The sequence below is a fragment of the Hyla sarda genome, chromosome 3 (genome assembly GCF_029499605.1).
Source record: "Hyla sarda isolate aHylSar1 chromosome 3, aHylSar1.hap1, whole genome shotgun sequence".
Lineage (NCBI taxonomy): Eukaryota > Metazoa > Chordata > Amphibia > Anura > Hylidae > Hyla > Hyla sarda.
In genome coordinates, this window is record NC_079191.1 from 352392895 (window position 1) to 352412669 (window position 19775).

Below are 19775 nucleotides of genomic sequence, written 5' to 3' on the forward strand. Positions count from 1 at the left end.
TACATTGTCCATGTACTGTGACATCACTGTGTATATTATCCCTGTACTGTGACATCACTGTGTATATTATGCCTGTACTGTGACATCACTGTGTATTATCCCTGTACTGTGACATCACTGTGTATATTATCCCTGTACTAGGACATCACTGTGTGTATTATGCCTGTACTGTGACATCACCGTATATATTATCCCTGTACTGTGACATCACTGTGTGTATTATCCTTGTACTGAGACATCACTGTGTATATTATCCCTGTACTGTGGCATCACAGTGTATATTATTCCTGTACTGTGACATCTCTGTGTATATTATCCCAGTACTGTGACAACACATTGTATATTATCCGTGTACTGTGACATCACTGTATAATGTGTTAGACCAATGTGTTTGTGTGTTCAGTGATAGGTGTGGACTGCAGCCACACCATCCCTTTACGTTCATGTTTGCAGTGTTGCAGTGGCACTTTATACATTCTCATTTGTTGGTTACATACTGATGAGACAAGTGGGTTGATGTTCATAATAATTTTCAAAGGCATGAAATAAAAGATTCATTTTATATTATTAGTGGGTGGGAAAACAAAGATTCCTGTAATTACTTACAAATCAAATGTGCATATTGTCAAAGTTAATCCTCCACCCATAGGTCCATTTTTGTGAAAGGCCTATAAACTTCTGCTCCACCCGTTCCCTGATGCCTGAGCAAAATTGTAGCTTTCTAAAGCAAAGGTGCTTGTCTGCATTGTTCCCGTGTTCCAGTGTACCTGACATAAGCCTGTTTCCTGATTACTTCTCTGCCTGATCCTCTTCTACCTTTTTGCCCTCCTGTGTATGATCTGGACTGTCGACCATTCCCCTGTATTCTGAGCTAACTAATACCACCTGGCTGCTTCTGAGCTACTAACCTGTGCTTTTAATGCCTACTCAACTCTGGTTCATCAGTCTCTGTTTGCTGCGCTATCACTATCTACAGCATCAGCTCACCCCTCTTGCTGTATCCCCGGTTCTCGGCACCAGGGTGTTCTGGCCTTCCTTCCTGGCCAGCAGCCACTTAACCGGGACCACTCTTGTAGTAGCGACCTGGTATCTTCCCTGCAGTTAAGCTTCTGCATCCTGGAGTGGGATAAAGGGTAAAAACCAGTGGAATACTTAAACTGGGTGAAAACCAAGGGAATACTTAGACCTGTATGTGATAACACCTGCTTATTGTGTAGTAGTCGTGCCATGTCACTGCTCTTCAGCTCTCCTTTTAAACCTGTGAATTTAACAGACTGATGATTGTTGATGACCCTAAATGAATTTTTGTCATTCTTTCTAAATCCCCATTCATAAATTCAGTTAATTCATGAAAAGTACAATGGACTTTATGTACTACTATTTAAAAATTCTATATAGCAGGTTCAATACAGTAATGTACAATTATGCAATGTTACAGACACTACAGCACTGAATACACATCTAGCGGTATCAATAATTTGTCCCATGAAATGTTGGTTTTGTTCCTTCAAATAGTGTGAAAATAAAGATTCCATTAAATCCACTAGCAACAGTATGCATTTATTACTTAAAGAAAATAATAGCTAAATACTGTAGTAGGCAACAATAAATCATTGGCATGCCTGTTTTACATTGCTTCCAAGTGCCAACATTCATCATCTGTTAATGATTATGACTCAAATCCCAGCGTCAGCAAAGAATTTATTATCATAAAATGACTAAAGAATAACTGTAGCGTTCACTAATGGTAAATATCAACATAAAATGTACTCTGCCTAAAAACTATTATTTACCGTTCACCATGACATAATAAAGGAAAATACACCAAGTAAACCAAAAATAGGGCATTTACATTTACAGCAAAAATTAATTTGCATAAGCCTCTCTATTTGCAGGACCTAGATCAGCTTATGCAAATTAAGCTGTTTTAAGATGTCTCGTTTTGCCCCAATTTGCTTAATGAGCAATAGACATGCAAGTATTTATATGAGCAAATTAGGGAGTACAAATACTTAGCATAAAAAACAGGTTTACAATTAAGCACCAGCGTGCCTGGTGATGGATGTAATGCTGTCCTGGCCTAAAGTCTTATTTCATAAACTGGGTCAATTGGCAACCCAGACCCTATGCAGAAAATTGCCTTTTTCAAATCAGGTTTTTAATTAGTGTCCTTAACCGTTTAATCATACGCGTCTTTTTATCCATTGTTTTTCTCCATCGGTTTTCATATTTATTTGTCCTCTAACAGCCCGGTTTGGTCATGCATAGACTAACGCCACTCTACAAGAATAGTTTATGAAGAAAAACCATCACACGTTAGAATTACCAACCTAAAAGCATCAAATAACAAGTATGTTTATTACAGAAATCTATAGGTAGATGTGTGGACACTTATTTAAAGGATTATTTTATGTATTTTAAAAGCCACATTTTATTGTATTAACCCTTTTTATTTGCCATGAATTTAATTTTATTGTATTAACCATTGAACAACCATTTTGTGTTTCTGTTGATTCACAAGGGCCCTGTGATTCACAGTTCACAAGTATACTAACTTTATACATTATATACTGAAATAAACATACGTTCTCCTAACATTCACGACTCTGAGCCCCAATTTCTGTATTCTATATCACATTTTTTGGCACCGGGGTATAGGTGTTATTTAGGCAGCTCGAGTCTCAGGTTGCCAGGTCAATAGGAGCCTCTCTACCACTCTTTTTTCTTACTATATCACTGAACAAGAGTATTTAGAATATAAAATAAACATAAATAAACAGAATATACTATAGTATATTGTAAATCAACTGAAAACTCAGTAAATAGAGCAGTGTATATACTATGTAGGGAATTTTTTTTATGCATATTGTCGCGAAATATTTTATAAATTTAGCAAATTTTTTCACGTCACTTTTTTGCCATTGAGTGGAGTGGGGTTGTGCAAAACTTTTGCAGCTTTCCAAAAAGCCACTAATGAATATGTCTTAAAAACTTTAAGCCATGACCCCAACAGCTATAAGAAATCAAAACTGTTGAGCATGGTGCAAATGTACTCAAAAATGGCCCAAATATATAATAAATATGTAAAAAAAAGTTTCAAATGGCAAAAAAGAAACTAAAATATAGGTACTACATCAATGATAAATTCCCCCCTATAAAATTTGAAGCACTGCTGTATGCTTAGTGATACGTACCTTTAATAATGGAAGCTATCACTTGGATGGATTTTTATTAGAGTTTTATAATTAGATTTTGTAGTGAGATGTTAAGATTAAGATCTCAAGGCAATAGATAAGGAGAATAAATTATATGAATTCTTTACATTCTGACTATTCGGGGTCATCTTAATAAGAAGACAAAGTATCAGCTATAAATTAAATTAAAGTGCCAATAGGCTCAAGACTCTTTCCCTCTTTTTTTGGTAATGAAATCAGATCATGATAATAATCACAGGATGAGGTCATTAGGGACAAATCAATGTCTGTTTACAGATTCAATTGAGGTCTGTAGATAAAAAGAAAAAAAAAATGGGATCAAAAGCTGGGGTGCATATCATTGATGGCTACTCGGCCACTGGAGATTACTTACCAACCTAAAGGAAAGCCACGAGGAACTAATAAAAAGGTGTTGTAACAACTGCTCATACTTACAAAGCGTCTACATCATTTATGATCATGGACCATCTGGTGGGTCAACAAGCACAGCAAAAGTGTCATCCAACCCTCCAGGGAGCAGGGCTGCATGCGTGTGCCATTAATGAGGGTCGTGGGTAGAAAATTAGAGCAAAAAGTGATTTTTTTTTTTTTTTATGTTTATGCTCTTTAGGAGATTAATAATCTTTCAGCTGGAGAATCGACTTAAAATCTTCCCTGGAAAATAATGAGCAGAGAAACATTTACTGATTAGTCTAATCCCAGATAATCTTATCTGATGAGCAGATATCAAGATATCCCTTAAATGATTTATGCTCCAAGCAAGACATGAACAGAATTGTTTGATACGCACAGAGCAAAGGCAAGAAGTGTGCCAGATTTATTATAGAGGAGAACGCTTTACTGTACATAATAGCCTCAAAATAACTTGTAATAAAATATCCACAGGATGTCTCTGTATGTATTCATTCTTCATAGGCTTGGCTTATGACTACTTCCATATTGTATGTCATCTAAAGTACCGTATTTTTATACGGCAAATACACATTAAAACCCTGTCCTATCGCGGTGCTCCCTGCGGCCATCAACGGCCGGGACCCGCGGCTAATACAGGACATCACCGATCGCGGTGATGCCCTGTATTAACCCTTCAGACGCGGCGATCAAAGCTGACCACCGCGTCTGAAGCGAAAGTGACACTAACCCGGCTGCTCAGTTGGGATGTTCGGGACCGCCGCGGTGAAATCGCGGCGTCCCTAACAGTTTACAGGACACCGGGTGGGATCTTACCTGCCTCCTCGGTGTCTGCTCCGTGCCGTGATCCCTTGCATGGCCGGCGATCTCCTTCGTCGTCATCACGTCGTTGCGCACGCCGTCCCGTCATCCAATAGGAGCAGCATGCGTAGCGACGTGATGGCGGCGATGGAGAGCGAGGATACCAGGCAGCAGAGACGTTCCGGAGCGACGGGGACGCAGCGACAGCGATGGAGGGTGACATCCAGGGCAGTGGTGATGAGCGGTGACGGGTCAGGAGCGGCGGGGACACGTGAGTATTCCAGTGGTCTTCAACCTGCGGATCTCCAGATGTTGCAAAACTACAACTCCTGGCATGCCCGGACAGCCAACGGCTGTCCGGGCATGCTGGGAGTTGTAGTTTTGAAACATCTGGAGGTCCGCTGGTTGAACATCACTGACCTATACTTTACATTGTATTCTAGATTTTCCTCCTTTAAAATTGGGTGCGTCTTATATGCCGGAGCGTCGTATATGGCGAAAAATACGGTATGTAAAAGAGAACAGATACAGAACAACCTAACAAAACAGGGGTGAAAGCTTCAACAACTGGTCTATTCAGGAAAAACAACATTCTTAGGGGTAAATCCCAAAATTCATGATATTTAGTAATAGGGAGCATATGTTGGAACATTTAGTAGAAAAAAGCTTAACTGAAGTTTTTGTTTGCTTGCCTTGACTTAAAGGGGTACTCCGCTGCTCAGCGATGTCACACCCCGCCCCCTCAATGCAAGTCTATGGGAGGGGGCGTGACAGCTGCCACGCCCCCTCCCATAAACTTGCATTGAGGGGGTGGGGCATGATGTAATGGGGGCGTGGCTATGACATCACGTGCTCCCAGTGCCGACTCCAGTGTTCAGAACAGTTTGTTTCAAATGCTGAGCAGCATTAAAGAAACTTCTAGCAGCCATCACTTACTTTATTTTTGTGTCAACATAGATATATTAGGTTGTGTTTTAAGCAGAGTAAATTATCGTTTTTATGGGGCTTGTTTAGAAAATAGGATGATTTATTATATTTTATTGAAATTAATTTTATATGTGATTTTGTCATAATTTCTTTAAATATATTGGTTATGATAAATAACATCAGATTTGGAGCAAAGATGTACATAATGGCCCTGACTAGGCCGGATTCACACTGCAGAATTTCGGTGTGGAATCCCAGTTTGAAATTCCGCTGGGAAATTCTGGTGCAGCAGAGTTCCATTGCTTGCAATAGGATTCCGCTGCACAGAGCACACTGTGGATTTTTTCAGGCGGACTTTCCACCCGGAAAATCTTCTGGAAAAATTCTGCCAGAACACTGAACTCTCTCAATGTTCTGGTGGATCTCTGCTCTGCAGACATTGCTGTCTATGGAGACTGCAATGTCTGCATGGTCCTAGCGCCAACTGGCTGGCGCTGGCCGCACTCGGAATGTCTGGCCAGACGAAATCCAGCCAGAGATTCCGCAGTGGGAACATGGCCTAAGATTGTGTTCACATTGCTGAATTTCCTTACTGAAAATAATCCTCATCAGGAAAATCCATTGACTTTACTTTGATTCCACAAGGATTCCTGTCAGAATTTTCATATGGAAATTCTGCTTGGATCTGCCTCAAATTACTAATTTAGAATTTCTGTAGAATTTGAGCAGAATTTCTGTGTGCTCAAAACACAGAATTCTGACAAAATTCAAAGCCCCATTGAGATCAATGGGATTCCACCTGGAATTCTGCAAAATTTAATCTGGAAAGCAGAATTTCTGATGTGGATTTTCCGCAGTGGAAATTCTGCTGTCTGATTGGGACATCGGAATCCTCATTCAATTCAATGTGTAGTAAAATTTATGGACTTTCTGAGCTGAATTTTCCTGCAGAATTCTGCACAGAAATTCTACTGTGTGAACATAGCCTTATAGGTGGGGTCTCTGTTTAGTTGAATTCCTTTCCAACTTGCTGTTTTTCACAGTATTTAGGAAGGGGGCTTAACTATCTGTATAAAAATAATTGTCCCTGATGCGCTAATAATGGGGGTTTGTAACTACCGTATTTATCAGGGTATACCACGCACCGGTCTATAACACGCACCCTCATTTTTCCAAGGAAATTTGGGTAAAAAAGTTTTTTTTTACCCAAATATCCTTGTTAAAATGAGGGTGCGTGTGTGAGTGGGTATACCTCAATAAAACAGTTTCTGGCCCCGCAGAAGCCCCTTTAAATCATTGAACTGTGGGGCCAGAGTCCTGCCGCCGCCACACGATTCCATCCCCTATCCCCCGTTTTATAGTTACATGTCACTGTCCCTGTCACTGCCCGATTCCCTCCCCGTCCTTGGGTTGCATGTCCCGCCGCTGCCCGATTCCCTCACCGTCCTCTGGTTGCATGTCCCGCCGATGCCCGATTCCCTCACTGTCCTCGGGTTGCATGTCCGGCCGATGCCCGATTCTATCCTGGTGACCGCGCTCTTTATTGTCCTGCAGCACCCTTATCTGTCACTGTGCGCTGCACACAAGTGACGTCCTCAACGCGACATCACTCGTCAGTCAGTGCGTGACGCACAGTGACAGATAAGAATGCTGCAGGATCATAAAGAGTGCGGTCACCCGGATGGAATCGGGCATCGGCGGGACATGCAACCCGAGAACGGTGAGGGAATCGGGCATCGGTGGGACATGCAACCCGAGGATGGTGAGGGAATCGGGCATCGGCGGGACATGCAACCCAAGGACGGGGAGGGAATCGGGCAGTGACAGGGACAGTGACATGTAACTATAAAACGGGGGTTGGGGATGGAATTGGGTGGCGGCGGCAGGACTCTGGCCCCACAGTTCAATGATTTAAAGGGGCTTCTGCGGGGCCAGAAACTGTTTTATTGAGGTATACCCACTCACACACGCACCCTCATTTTAACTAGGATAATTGGGTAAAAAAAAACTTTTTTACCCAAATTTCCTTGGAAAAATTAGGGTGCGTGTTATAGGCCGGTGCGTGCCCACTTTAAATAATTGAACTAAAGTGGCTTCTGCGGGGCCAGAAACAGTCTATCGGCGTATAAAACGCGGATAGACTTTAAGCAAAAAATTTTAGTCTAAAATATGCGTGTTATACGCCGATAAATTCGGTATTTGCCTATGTTCACATGGCAGAATTTCCACAGCGGTAACATCTGCCATGGAAATTCCGATTCCATCCTCCACAAAAAGAATTTACATTTTAATTCTTTCTGCAGAATCCACTCGGAAATGCATTGCTGTCTATGGAGACAGAGACAAATGGTCCTAGTGCCAGTATGTTTTGCCAGCACCTGCTGTCTGCAGAATGTCTACCCCTAAATTTTCTGAGTGGATATACCGCCGTTTAATCATGGCCTTAATCAGGTTCTGTGACAGTTTTTTCAGGATATTTATTATTTTGGGGGCACTTTTTGTTTTTTTGAAAAAAGAACAACAGTCTATGATGCTTGTTTAGAATTGTACTGTGACAACTGTATAATATAACTAAAAGAGCAAAAAAAAGAGAATTTTTCAATGTGAAAAAAATAATATTGAAAATAATAATTAATAATAATAATTAATATTATTACTATTATTATTAGAGCAAAGATTATATTTACCCTGATAAAATTATTACATTTAAAATTATTTAATTTCCTAATAATGTTTAAAAAAAAACTAACCTATATATTTAGCATTTATTAATACATCCAAAATGTAGGACCTATCTAAATTATCACACATTTTTCTGTGAATTATATAGTAAATAGTCTGTGATTTGGAATTGGACAATTCATACAACCATGCCGCTTTTTAGAATGTTTTAAGAGCTTCTGGAGTTTCATGTATTCACAACAAATCTACAATTGTGGATTTCACATTCTTTGACGTTTTTTTTCTACATCTGCATTATGTGATGCTGATTTCTTGGTGTGGATTTCATGGCTGCATTTTGCAGATTTGCTGAAGAAATTACTTGCAGCAAATCTATTGTGTTGACTTGCCCTTTCAACATAGATAGGAAATACAGATACATTTGTTATGAAAAAGTGGGAGTATTTTCAAATATGTGACAAATATTTATCATAAATAGAAAGCATGTAAAAATATTACACAAAGCCACCACCAGTTTTCCCTACAGTGGACTCTTCCCAACCAATATAACTTGAAACCATACTCAACATACAATGCCAGAAACGGTCTAGAACCGTGGCTCATGTGAGTGGCAGGAAAATCTGACCAAGATCTGACCAATTAGAGTGAGTATTTCACTGGTAAAACCCCTGTATTATTGAAGCGCATGTACTGATTTGCTGTCTAGTAGTGCCTCCCTACAGTCAAAAAACACAGAATTTGTCCGTTTGGCACTGCGGCTATTCCCCTGCTGGGGATTACAGGACCAGGGCTCTGTACTCAGTAAATTCTTACTTCAGGCTTTATTTCATGCCAGTAGTCATACTCACATACCTGGGGGCCACAAAAGGGAAGAGCAGGGGGGTACAGTGGCAACAAGCTCCGTTTCGCACAAAGTGCTTCGTCCGGCCATATGGCCGGACGAAGCACTTAAGTGTGCGAAACGGAGCTTGTTGCCAGTGTACCCCCCTGCTCTTCCCTTTTGTGCCTCCCTACAGTATTGAGTGGTACAGTACTACTCTTTATCTTTGCCAGAACTAACTGCTCCTTTAGACCACAGGTGAGAGTGGTTCCATTTTGTATCCTCAGTACACTATGCCTGCTGTACAGGATCCTGGAAAAGCTCCCGGGAGAAACCATTTAAGTGACTCCTAAGATGCTCCTAAGATCCTCAACATTTGCTAGCACCAGCTGGTTGTGCAGATAGTAAAAAGAACATATTCAGCAATGCATTGAAGTAGAGACTATGATACGCATACAAGAACTACTGTATATACTCAAGTATAAGCCGAGTTTTTCAGCACTATTTTTCGTGCTGAAAACGCCCCCCTCGGCTTATACTCGAGTGAACTCTCCGCCTGTCAATCCCTTCATCAGTGGTCTTCAACCTGCGGACCTCCAGAGGTTGCAAAACTACAACTCCCAGCATGCTGGGTGTTGTAGTTTTGAAACCTCTGGAGGTCCGCAGGTTGAAGACCACTGCGCGGGCCTTCGTCATCATCCAGCACCCCCCCCCCCCCTTTTGTTTTGTACTCTCCTCTCCTCGGCGGGAAGTTAGGGTGAGCTAGTCCGGGACATCTATGCTGCAGGGACCGTCCAATGGGGAGGATTAGTCGTTGTTGGCTGTCCATTTTCACCGGGGGGGCCTCTCCTCCGTGCTTTGGGCCCGGCCCAGGACTAGTGACGTTGCCTTGACAACGCACAGGGACGTTGCGCATGAACGTCCCTGTGCGTCGTCGTCAAGGCAACGTCACTGCAGCATAGATGGTCTGGACCAGCTCACCCTAACTGAGGGGGGGTCTGGATGATGACAAAGGCCGCAGTGGTCTTCAACCTGCGGACCTCCAGAAGTTTCAAAACTACAACACCCAGCATGCCCGGACAGCCGATGGCTGTCCGGGCATGCTGGGAGTTGTAGTTTTGCAACATCTGGAGGTCTGCAGGTTGAAGACCACTGATGATGGGATTGACAGGTGGTGATGATGAAGGGGGGATGATGATGGGGGTGTTAATGACAGGGTGATGATGATGAGGGGGTGTTAATGACGGGGGTCTGGATGATGACATGGGGGGATGATGTATTTCCCACCCTAGGCTTATAGTCGAGTCAATAACTTTTCCTCGGTTTTTGGGGTAAAATTCGGGTCGGCTTATACTCGAGTATATACGATCATTCCTGGAACACCCATTCCATCCATGACATTCCACTGCATTCCATTATATTTGAGTCCATAATAAAAACACATCAAAATGATATTAGTGTGGCCAATGTTGGCTCCAACAGGTAACATGATACTATTGACAGATTGATTCTGTAGATACAGTATATTAAAATTGAGTTCACACACTATAAATGCATTTGTATATTTAGAAGGCCTATGTGTCACTTAGGTCAATATAATATTGCAAAGCTTCAGTCTTGTATATGAGATATATATAAAAATAAAAAAAACCTTCACTTGCATTCTACTCTAATATACAGAAGATTTTAGTGTAAAAGTAGGCTATTAGTGTAAGCCTAATACATGCAAGCTAGTGAGCTATAAAACAAATGCAAGCCTTATAAACGGACTGAAAGCTGATATAAAGTCTATGCTTTATGACTACAAATGACTTGCCCATATGCATATTTAAGGCTTCATCATCCCCTGTAGCTGAGCTTTAAATGTGAACTGCTGAAATTAAGCTGATTCTACTGTAACATAAAAAATTAGGGTTTTATCCACTAATATCTGGTCAGACAGGAAATTTTCGGGGGGGAGTGAGGCCGGATTACCACTTCTAATTATGACAGGAGATTTACTCTTAGTTGTAGAAGTGAAAGTCTTCTGGACAACATCTAGTGTCAACAAAAGGCAGCAAACTAAGAAAACAGGCACCCAAAAAGGAAAGGACCACCCCGAATAAAGGGATTGCTGACCGCGTGCATTTTATAACATTGGCAGGATACTTTCTTACAACACATTCACATATAGTGGCCACGTTGTCTTATCAGTACTAGAAAACATGTCGGAAAGTGAAGAATGTTATCAATGCTGGACATTATCGATGCAGAAAAATGCTGGACTTCAAAGTAGATTGTGGTGCATTGGCAATATATTGCCAATGCACCACAATCTACTTTGAAGTCCAGCATTTTTCTGTTTCTCTAACACATCTTATATAAATAAATACATGAATAAATAAAAAGATCATAATTCTTTCCAACTGTCCCCTACATCTTGTTAACTTACCTATAGTATATTAGTAAGAAGTAGGAGGAGCTAGAGGGGGTATGACTGTAGGATCAGTCTGTATAGGTTTTGATTGTAGCATATAACTATGGCAACAGATCAGTCTGCACAGGAGCTGTAAAAATGGTAGAATACATTTTTATCCAGGATATTTATAATATTTGTCTTTTATCTTATATGCATTAAATGGGCACTGTCAGATCCAAAAATGTTATATATTGTTAATGAAGAAAATTAAAGACATTTCTTTAATATGATTGTTTAAAAAACTTTTAATATTTAAAAAAAGAAAACAGACCCTGAAAATTCTGCCACTAGGGGTCCCCATACCTACTGGGACACTAACCAGTCCTGCAGCAGCATCAGCTTGTCCATGAGTCATGGACAAGAGATGACGCATAGACAAGGCTGCATGAGCAGACACACCAATCACTTCCCACTGCCACAAGGAGGGACACCCCCCCTTCCCCTGAGAGGATTTCTAACACTGTGAGCTAATAAAAAGAGGGATTTTTATAATAAATATAGGTGATAAAGGCATAAAAATTGCATGTACTTGAGGATTAGGTACTGAGTAACATATAGATTTTTTTTTGTGGGATCTGATAGGTACACTTTAATTCCTTAACCCCTTAAGGACCAAGCCCATTTTCACGTTAAGGACCAGAGTGTTTTTTGCACATCTGACCACTGTCACTTTCTGCATTAATAACTCTGGGATGCTTTTACTTTTCATTCTGATTCAGAGATTGTTTCTTCGTGACATATTCTACTTTATGTTAGTGGTAAATTTTCGTTGATACTTGCATCATTTCTTGAAAAATGCCAAAATTTTATGAAAATTTTCTAAATTTTGCATTTTTCTAATTTTGAAGCTCTCTGCTTGCAAGGAAAATACACATTTCAAATTAATTATATATTGATTCACATATACAATATGTCTACTTTATGTTGTCATCATAAAGTTGACATGTTTTTACTTTTGGAAGACAGCAGAGGGCTTCAAAGTTCAGCAGCAATTTTCTAATTTTTCACAAAATTTTCAAAATTGGAATTTTTCAGGGACCAGTCCAGTTTGAAGTGGATTTGAAGGGCCTTCATATTAGAAATACCCCACAAATGACCCTGTTATAGAAACTGCAGCCCTCAAAGTATTCAAAATGACATTCAGTAAGTGTGTTAACTCTTTAGGTTTTTCACAGGAATAGCAGCAAAATGAAGGAGAAAATTCAAAATCTTCATTTTGTACACTCGCATGTTCTTGTAGACCGAGTTTTTGAATTTTTACAAGGGGTCATAGGAGAAAAAGCCCCCCAAAAATTTCTAACCAAATTTCTCTCGAGTAAAGAAATACCTCATATGTGTATGTCAAGTGTTCGGCAGGCACAGTAGAGGGCTCAGAAGGGAAGGAGCGATAATGGGATTTTGGAGAGTGAATTTTGCTGAAATGGTTTTTGGGGGGAATGTCACATTTAGGAAGCCGCTATTGTACCAGTACAGCAAAAGAAAAACACCACATGGCATACTATTTTGAAAACTACACCCCTCAAGGCACGTAACAAGGGGTCCAGTGAGCCTTAACACCCCACAGGTGTTTGACAACTTTTCGTTAAAGTCGGATGTGTAAATGAAAATGTATTTCTTTTTTTACCAAAGTGCAGTTTTTCCCCCAAATTCACAAATCAAATTTTTACAAAGGGTAATGGGAGAAAATGTCCCCCCCCCCCAAATTTGTATACCTATCTCTTCTGAGTATGGAGATACCCCATGTTAGGATGTAAAATGGTCTGCGGAGTGAACTACATTGCTCAGAAGAGAAGGAGTCACATTTGGCTTTTGGAATTTTTTTTTGCTGAAATGGTTTTTGGGGGCATGTCACATTTAGGAAGCACATATGGTGCCAGAACAGCAATAAAAAACCCACATGCATACTATTTTGGAAACTACACCCCTCAAGGAACGTAACAAGGGGTACAGTTAGCCTCAACACCCCACAGGTGTTTGACGGCTTTTTGTTAAAGTCAGATGTGTAAATGAAAATTTTTGTTTATATTTTTACAAGGGGTAATAGGAGAAAATTCCCCCCCAAAATTTGTGAGTATGGAAATACCCCATGTGTGGATGTCCAGTGCTCTGCTGGCGCACTACAATGCTCAGAAGAGGAGGAGCGTCATTGAGCTTTTGGAGAGAGAATATCAGTCAGGGGCCATGTGCGTTTACAAAGCCCTCCGTGTTGCCAGAACAGTGGACCCCCCCCACATGTGGCCCCATTTTGGAAACTACACCCCACCACAGAATTTAATAAGGGGTGCAGTGAGCATTTACACCCCACTTGCGTTTGACAGATCTTTAGAACAGTGGGCCGTGCAAATGAAAAATAAAATTTTTCATTTTCACGGACCACTGTTCCAAAAATCTGTCAGACACCTGTGGGGCATAAATGCTCATTGCACCCCTCATTAAATTCTGTGAGAGGTGTAGTTTCCAAAATGGGGTCACATGTGGGGGAAGTCCATTGTGCTGGCAATATGGGGGCTTTGTAAACACACGTGGCCTTCAATTCTGGACAAATTTTCTCTCCAAAAGCCCAATGGCGCTCTTTCTCTTCTGAGCATTGTAGTTTGCCCACAGAGCACTTTACATCCATATATGGGGTAACACCAGCATTTTAGTGAAAACTTTTTTTTTTTCATATTCCCATCATACTTTAATGAAAATTCATCAAACACTTGTGGGGTGTTAAGGCTCACTATACCCCTTCTATGTTCCATGAGAGGTGTAGTTTCCAAAATTGGGTCACATGTGGGTATTTATTTTTTTGCGTTTATGTCAGAACCGCTGTAAAATCAGCCACCCTTGTGCAAATCACCAATTTAGGCATCAAATGTACATAGTGCGCTCTCACTCCTGAGCCTTTTTGTGCATCCGTAGAGCATTTTACGCCCACATATGGGGTATTCCCATACTCAGGAGAAATTGCGTTACAAATTTTGGGGGTCTTTGTTTCCTTTTACCTCTTGTGAAAATAAAAAGTATGAGGCAACACCAGCATGTTAGTGTAATTGTTTTTTAATTTTTTTACACTAACAGGCTGGTGTAGACCCCAACTTTTCCTTTTCATAAGGGGTATAAGGAGAAAAAGCCCCCAAAATTTGTAGTGCAATTTCTCCTGAGTACGGTAATACACCATATGTGGCCCTAAACTGTTTCCTTGAAATACGACAGGGCTCTGAAGTGAGAGAGCACCATGCGCATTTGAGGACTAAATTAGGGATTACATAGGGGTGGACATAGGGGTATTCTACGACAGTGATTCCCAAACAGGGTGCCTCCAGCTGTTTCTAAATTCCCAGCATGTCTGGACAGTCAGTGGCTGTCCGAAAATGCTGGGAGTTGTTGTTTTGCAACAGCTGGAGGCTCCGTTTTGGAAACACTGCTGTACGATAAGTTTTTAATTTTTATTGGGGGGGGGGGGACAGTGTAAGGGGGTATATATGTAGTGTTTTACCCTTTATTTTGTGTTAGTGTAGTGTAGTGTTTTTAGGGTACATTCACACGAGCGGGTTTACGGTGAGTTTCCCGCTAATAGTCTGTGCTGTGGCAGAAAATTTGCAGCAGCTCAAACTTGAAGCAGGAAACTCACTGTAAACCCGTCTGTGTGAATGTACCCTGTGCATTCACATGGGGGGGGGGGGGGAGGCAACCTCCGGCTGTTGCAAAACTACAACTCCCAGTATGCACTGACAGACTGTGCATGCTGGGAGTTGCACTTTTGCAACAGCTGGAGGCACATTGGTTGGAAAACCTTCAGTTAGGTTCTGTTACCTAGCTCAGTATTTTCCATCCAGTGTGCCTCCAGCTGTTGCAAAACTACAACTCCCAGCATGTACTGATCGCCAAAGTTCATGCTGGGAGATGTAGTTATGCAACAGCTGGAGGTACGCAACTAAAACTCTCAGCATGCCGAGACAGCTGTTTGCTGTTTGGGCATGCTGGGATTTGCAGTTTGGCAACATCTGGAGGGCTACAGTTTAGAGACCACTGCACAGTGATCTCCAAACTGTGGCCTTCCAGATGTTGCAAAACTACAAATCCAAGCATGCCCAGACAGAAAACTGCTGTGTGGGCATGCTGGGAGTTGTTGTTTTGAAACAACTGGAGGGCTACAGTTTAGAGACCCCTGTATAGTGGTCTCAAACTGTAGCCCTCCAGATGTTGCTAGGCAACTACTCACCAGCTTCCGTAAGATCCATGGAGCCTGCCGCACGTCATCGCCGCCGCAGAGGATCGCCACCGCCGAGGATCGTCGCCGAGGGTAAGTGACCTCCGGAGGCGGTCACCGTCGGTTCCCCTGCTCTGCCCGGACAACAGTGGGTGGGCAGAGCGGGGGAACCGAACGTTAACCCCCACCCCCAATCTTCTATTGGTCGTCGCTTCTGATCACCCCTGCCACCTAAATCATATCCCTTCAGGGGGACCAGGGGTGTCTTGGACACCCCCAATCACCCTTATTTTCTGGGTCACTGGGTCAGCGGAGACCCGTATGACCCGGAATCACCGCAAATCGCCGGTGTGAATTAACCACCATGGGGGGTCTCAGGACCCCCCTGGGCATTGGCACGGGATGCCTCCTGATAGATATCAGCAGTCATCCCTGTCCGGTCCCCGCCCAACATGCGGCGGGGACGGAAATTCCCACAGGCGTATATGGTACGCCCCTTGTTCCTTAAGTACCAGCGAGCAAGGGCGTACCCATATGCCCGTGGTCCTTAAGGGGTTAAGGACCAAGCCCATTTTGACCTTAACGACCAGGCCAATTCATGTGGACCAACCTGTCACCCACCTCTTTGAACGTCCTGAGCTTTTATGCCACTGACAGCAGTCTTCAGGAGCAAACCCCCCTTGTGTCACAAGTATGTCTGTTCTTCACACACTTTTTAAGCCATTACTTATTTATTTTTCTATCAATCTTGTGCCACAGGGGTGTAAGGAATACCTGATCACTTTGTGACGCCAGGGCACCGTTAGCCTATACGCGGTCCGAGGTTGGAGACAGTTTCTCCTGGGCAAGACACAGGCAGTAAAGAAAAACACAGACGTCTAGTTACAGATAACTGCCTTTTGCTGAGCAGGGTGCAGATGTTATTACACGCCAACAGTATGGTGCTGAGTGGAGAGGATGCAGTGTAACCTCTTGGGAGCCCTGTTGCCTTGCTGGGACTTATGGTGCTTTTCACCCATGCAATTAATTCTGACTTGATATGAGACTGAAGATTTTTCAGGCCGCTAGGGTTCTGACAAGGTCCTGTGACTTTCTCCGCCAGGGCTTGAATTTCCTCTGTATGGGGGATCTCTTGCAGAATGGCTGGATAAGACTTGAGAAGAGATTTGTTTTGGACTTCCCTCAGAGCTTCTCCACACACAACTCACTCCTTTACCACACTGGAGCTCTGCTCTCAACAGTGACTAGCACTGAACTGCGGCAACTTCTCCCTCACTACACTATATACTGTAGCTAACAATTTAGGGGTTCCCATTGGGCAGGCAGGGTCACATGGCTTACACTGCTCCTCAGTTCTTAAAGGCACAACACAGATAAATAACATATAACAGTGCATACGGAAAATATAATAAACATTTGATAAAGTGCTTGAACAATTGAAACACAGCAGTCAGTCATTTAGCGGGCCCAACCTCTGTGCCGCAGATCCGCAACCCACAGGACAGCCTTTGGTGCTGGGACACCACATGAACCGAGCCATATGATGACTTGTTTTTGCAGGATAAGTTTTATTTTTTTGTTTTAAAATGTCTTTTTATTTTACTTCACGAAAGACAAAACAATAAAATAACGGATAACAAAAGTATAATCAACAGATGTATTTTCATTATAAGTAATTAGTTAATGTTTAAGATCTTACCAGGATTTTTAATGGTAAAATATTATGTACAATATAATGCATTAAAATTGCAATTGTGCATTTTGTTTTTTACATTGTTCACTGCAGGGTACAAATGTCCAATTCCAAATATATATATATATATATATATATATATATATATATATATATATATTTTTTATTTTTTTTCCTTATTACTTTTACAAAGTAAGAACCATTTTTATATCTGTCTCCTGAAACGCATATGTTTTTTTACATTTTTCCGTCTATGAACCTGATATTTTCGTACACGTGGCTTGTTGATCCCTTTTATTACATTTTTTCCAAAGTCCCCAGGGCATGCCATGTCCTATTCCTTGTTAGTTTCATACATGTTTCTTGACCATTGGCTTCTGATCTCACTTGACCCTTTGTGCAGTCAACCATGGCCTATCTTCTGAAGAACTTTGTATCTAGAGATCTGGGTATTCTGTGAGTAGCTTTTTTATGTGGACAATTGGTTGATGTTTTTCTGCTCCGGTATCTCAGTACAGATCTTTGCTTATTAACAGCCTCTGATCTCTTTCCAATATAAGCCACCATCCTTGGAGACTGTCTTAAAGGTTGATTACTTGACACAGTCAGGTCTATTCTGTTTAATTCAGTTTTATGATGCAGGCTTTTTCCTAGATGGTACCATATGCACCCTTGTAATGAATTAATATATTCATTGCAAATGAATTAATTTCGATTACTAACCATTACTCATGTCCATAGACCAGTAAAACCAATTACAATGTAGCCTTTGGGAATTGAGACAAAATGATTGCTAATCAATGTATTTCAATTTGGGCAATGATGGGTAATTACAGAATAAGCGTTGTATAGGCCACTACAGGACTTCAGACTGAGACCCCATTAATGCGAATGGCGATGTCACTATGTATCCAGAGCACACGAGCCAGTGTTTTACTAATATCATCTAGAAAGAAAATGTCTTTCCCAGAGTTGAGTCCACATGGCAGCGTTACAATCCCGTTCATTCCCTTGAAATTGATATCTCTTATTGGTACCTGACAAAATACCTGATTAATTAGATTTCGGCATCCTCCAGAGCCAAGAATACATTGTAATTATCAAAAGCAAAGCATAAACCCAAGCAATTCAAATGACAATTATCCTAAATGAAAGTTATTATTTGCTAATCCCAGGAACAGCTTGCAAAGGGAGATTTGGGTCTTTCTTTAATAATGTAAAGTTAATACGTAGTCCTCTTGTAATTATCTTTATCAGAAGGCCCTTGTTTAATCTGCATGTTTAGCAGAAAAGGACCAAATCAAAAAGAGATCTGCTCTAAAGCAGTGGATGTAAGCTGTTTGTAAGTCGTTTGCATAAACAGATGAAGCATAGAATTGCAATCCAGGTGCAGAAATGGAAATCACATAAACTGATGTGGTTAGGACACATCTAAGGTCAGGGAAGAAATTCTTCCTATTTCTTCTCCGAGTGAGAACACATGGCACAAGACTGCTGCTCTCTGCTGCCGACCATAATGATTTCATCTCGGGTGATTTCAGTGCAAGTAGAGTAAGCTTAAATCTGCATGTAAGGACGAAGATCAGGCACTGCCTATAGGATATACAACATGTTCACTTCAGACTACAGCTAATATTGTTACTAGCGGAAGAAAGCAATGCATTGGCATAAAAAGAAAGAGCAATGAAAACACCTTTGTATAGGAAGCTGCAAAGTCTATCTCTCAAAGTCAGTCCACTTGTGATAAAACCACTGGCTTAGCCTAAAGCAGCCTATTGGAAACTGTGGCCTGCGGATTGGAAGCTCTTGTATATAAATGTATTATATGTTAGTTAGAATATTTCAATGTAAATCATCAACATACCCATCGGACCTGGATCCTTGCAGGTGCCTTTTGGCCCGGAGGTGAAGGGTAGGTTTGTTGGGGGGCCTCTCTCCTGTTGGAGAAGGGCTTAGCGATAGACCGCATCTTTGTGCACTTTTTTTAGTGTGACACGTTTTCACTTTTTCTTGCACTTTGGGTGATAGAGAGCACTTGCCTTGGCTCTATATATATATAATTTATATTTATCTACACATCTAATATTTACAGATATACTGATTTTGAATATATTTACATATAGGGTTCATTTTCATTATGATTACAGTGTGGTGGCCCACGGTGTATGGTGGGACCATGGGATGTAGCGGTGTAGGTGGTGGGGCCAGATGGTATTAACCCCTGGGACAAAATTTTGTTAACCCCTAGTGTTCGTGACACCAGGATGTGGTTGTTTGGTGTAGGACACCGCCTACAACCAACCCAGAAACGGCATATATTAAAAGAGTCCAATGCAGGTTTTGATGCAACTGGAACTTTACTGAAGAAGGCAGTATAACGTTTCTTCCACAGAGGTGACCGGGACACTGGGAACCTCTCAGGCTTGCTTGGACTTGTAGTGGTAATGATGATGATGCAGGCCACTGTGTTACTGTTATGACTTTGGTAGGGACAGTAGAGACTTGACTTGTAGACATAGATGAGACTTACAGATTAGAAGTGGCTGCAGACTTGTAGGCTTTGGCCTAGCTGT

General features: G+C 41.5%; 1 long non-coding RNA gene across 2 annotated transcripts; it reads right to left on the reverse strand.

The window, feature by feature from the left end:
- Positions 1-1467: 1467 nt before the first annotated feature.
- Positions 1468-19242, reverse strand: LOC130360814 (uncharacterized). Of its 2 annotated transcripts, XR_008890808.1 has the most exons (4): positions 19067-19242; positions 11288-11402; positions 3651-3869; positions 1468-2280 (listed from the first exon to the last, which is right to left on the reverse strand). It is a non-coding gene; the product is annotated as an uncharacterized LOC130360814 (long non-coding RNA). The 2 variants fall into 2 exon arrangements; XR_008890807.1 differs by having other exon boundaries at positions 1468-3869.
- Between the last annotated feature and the right edge of the window lie 533 nt (positions 19243-19775).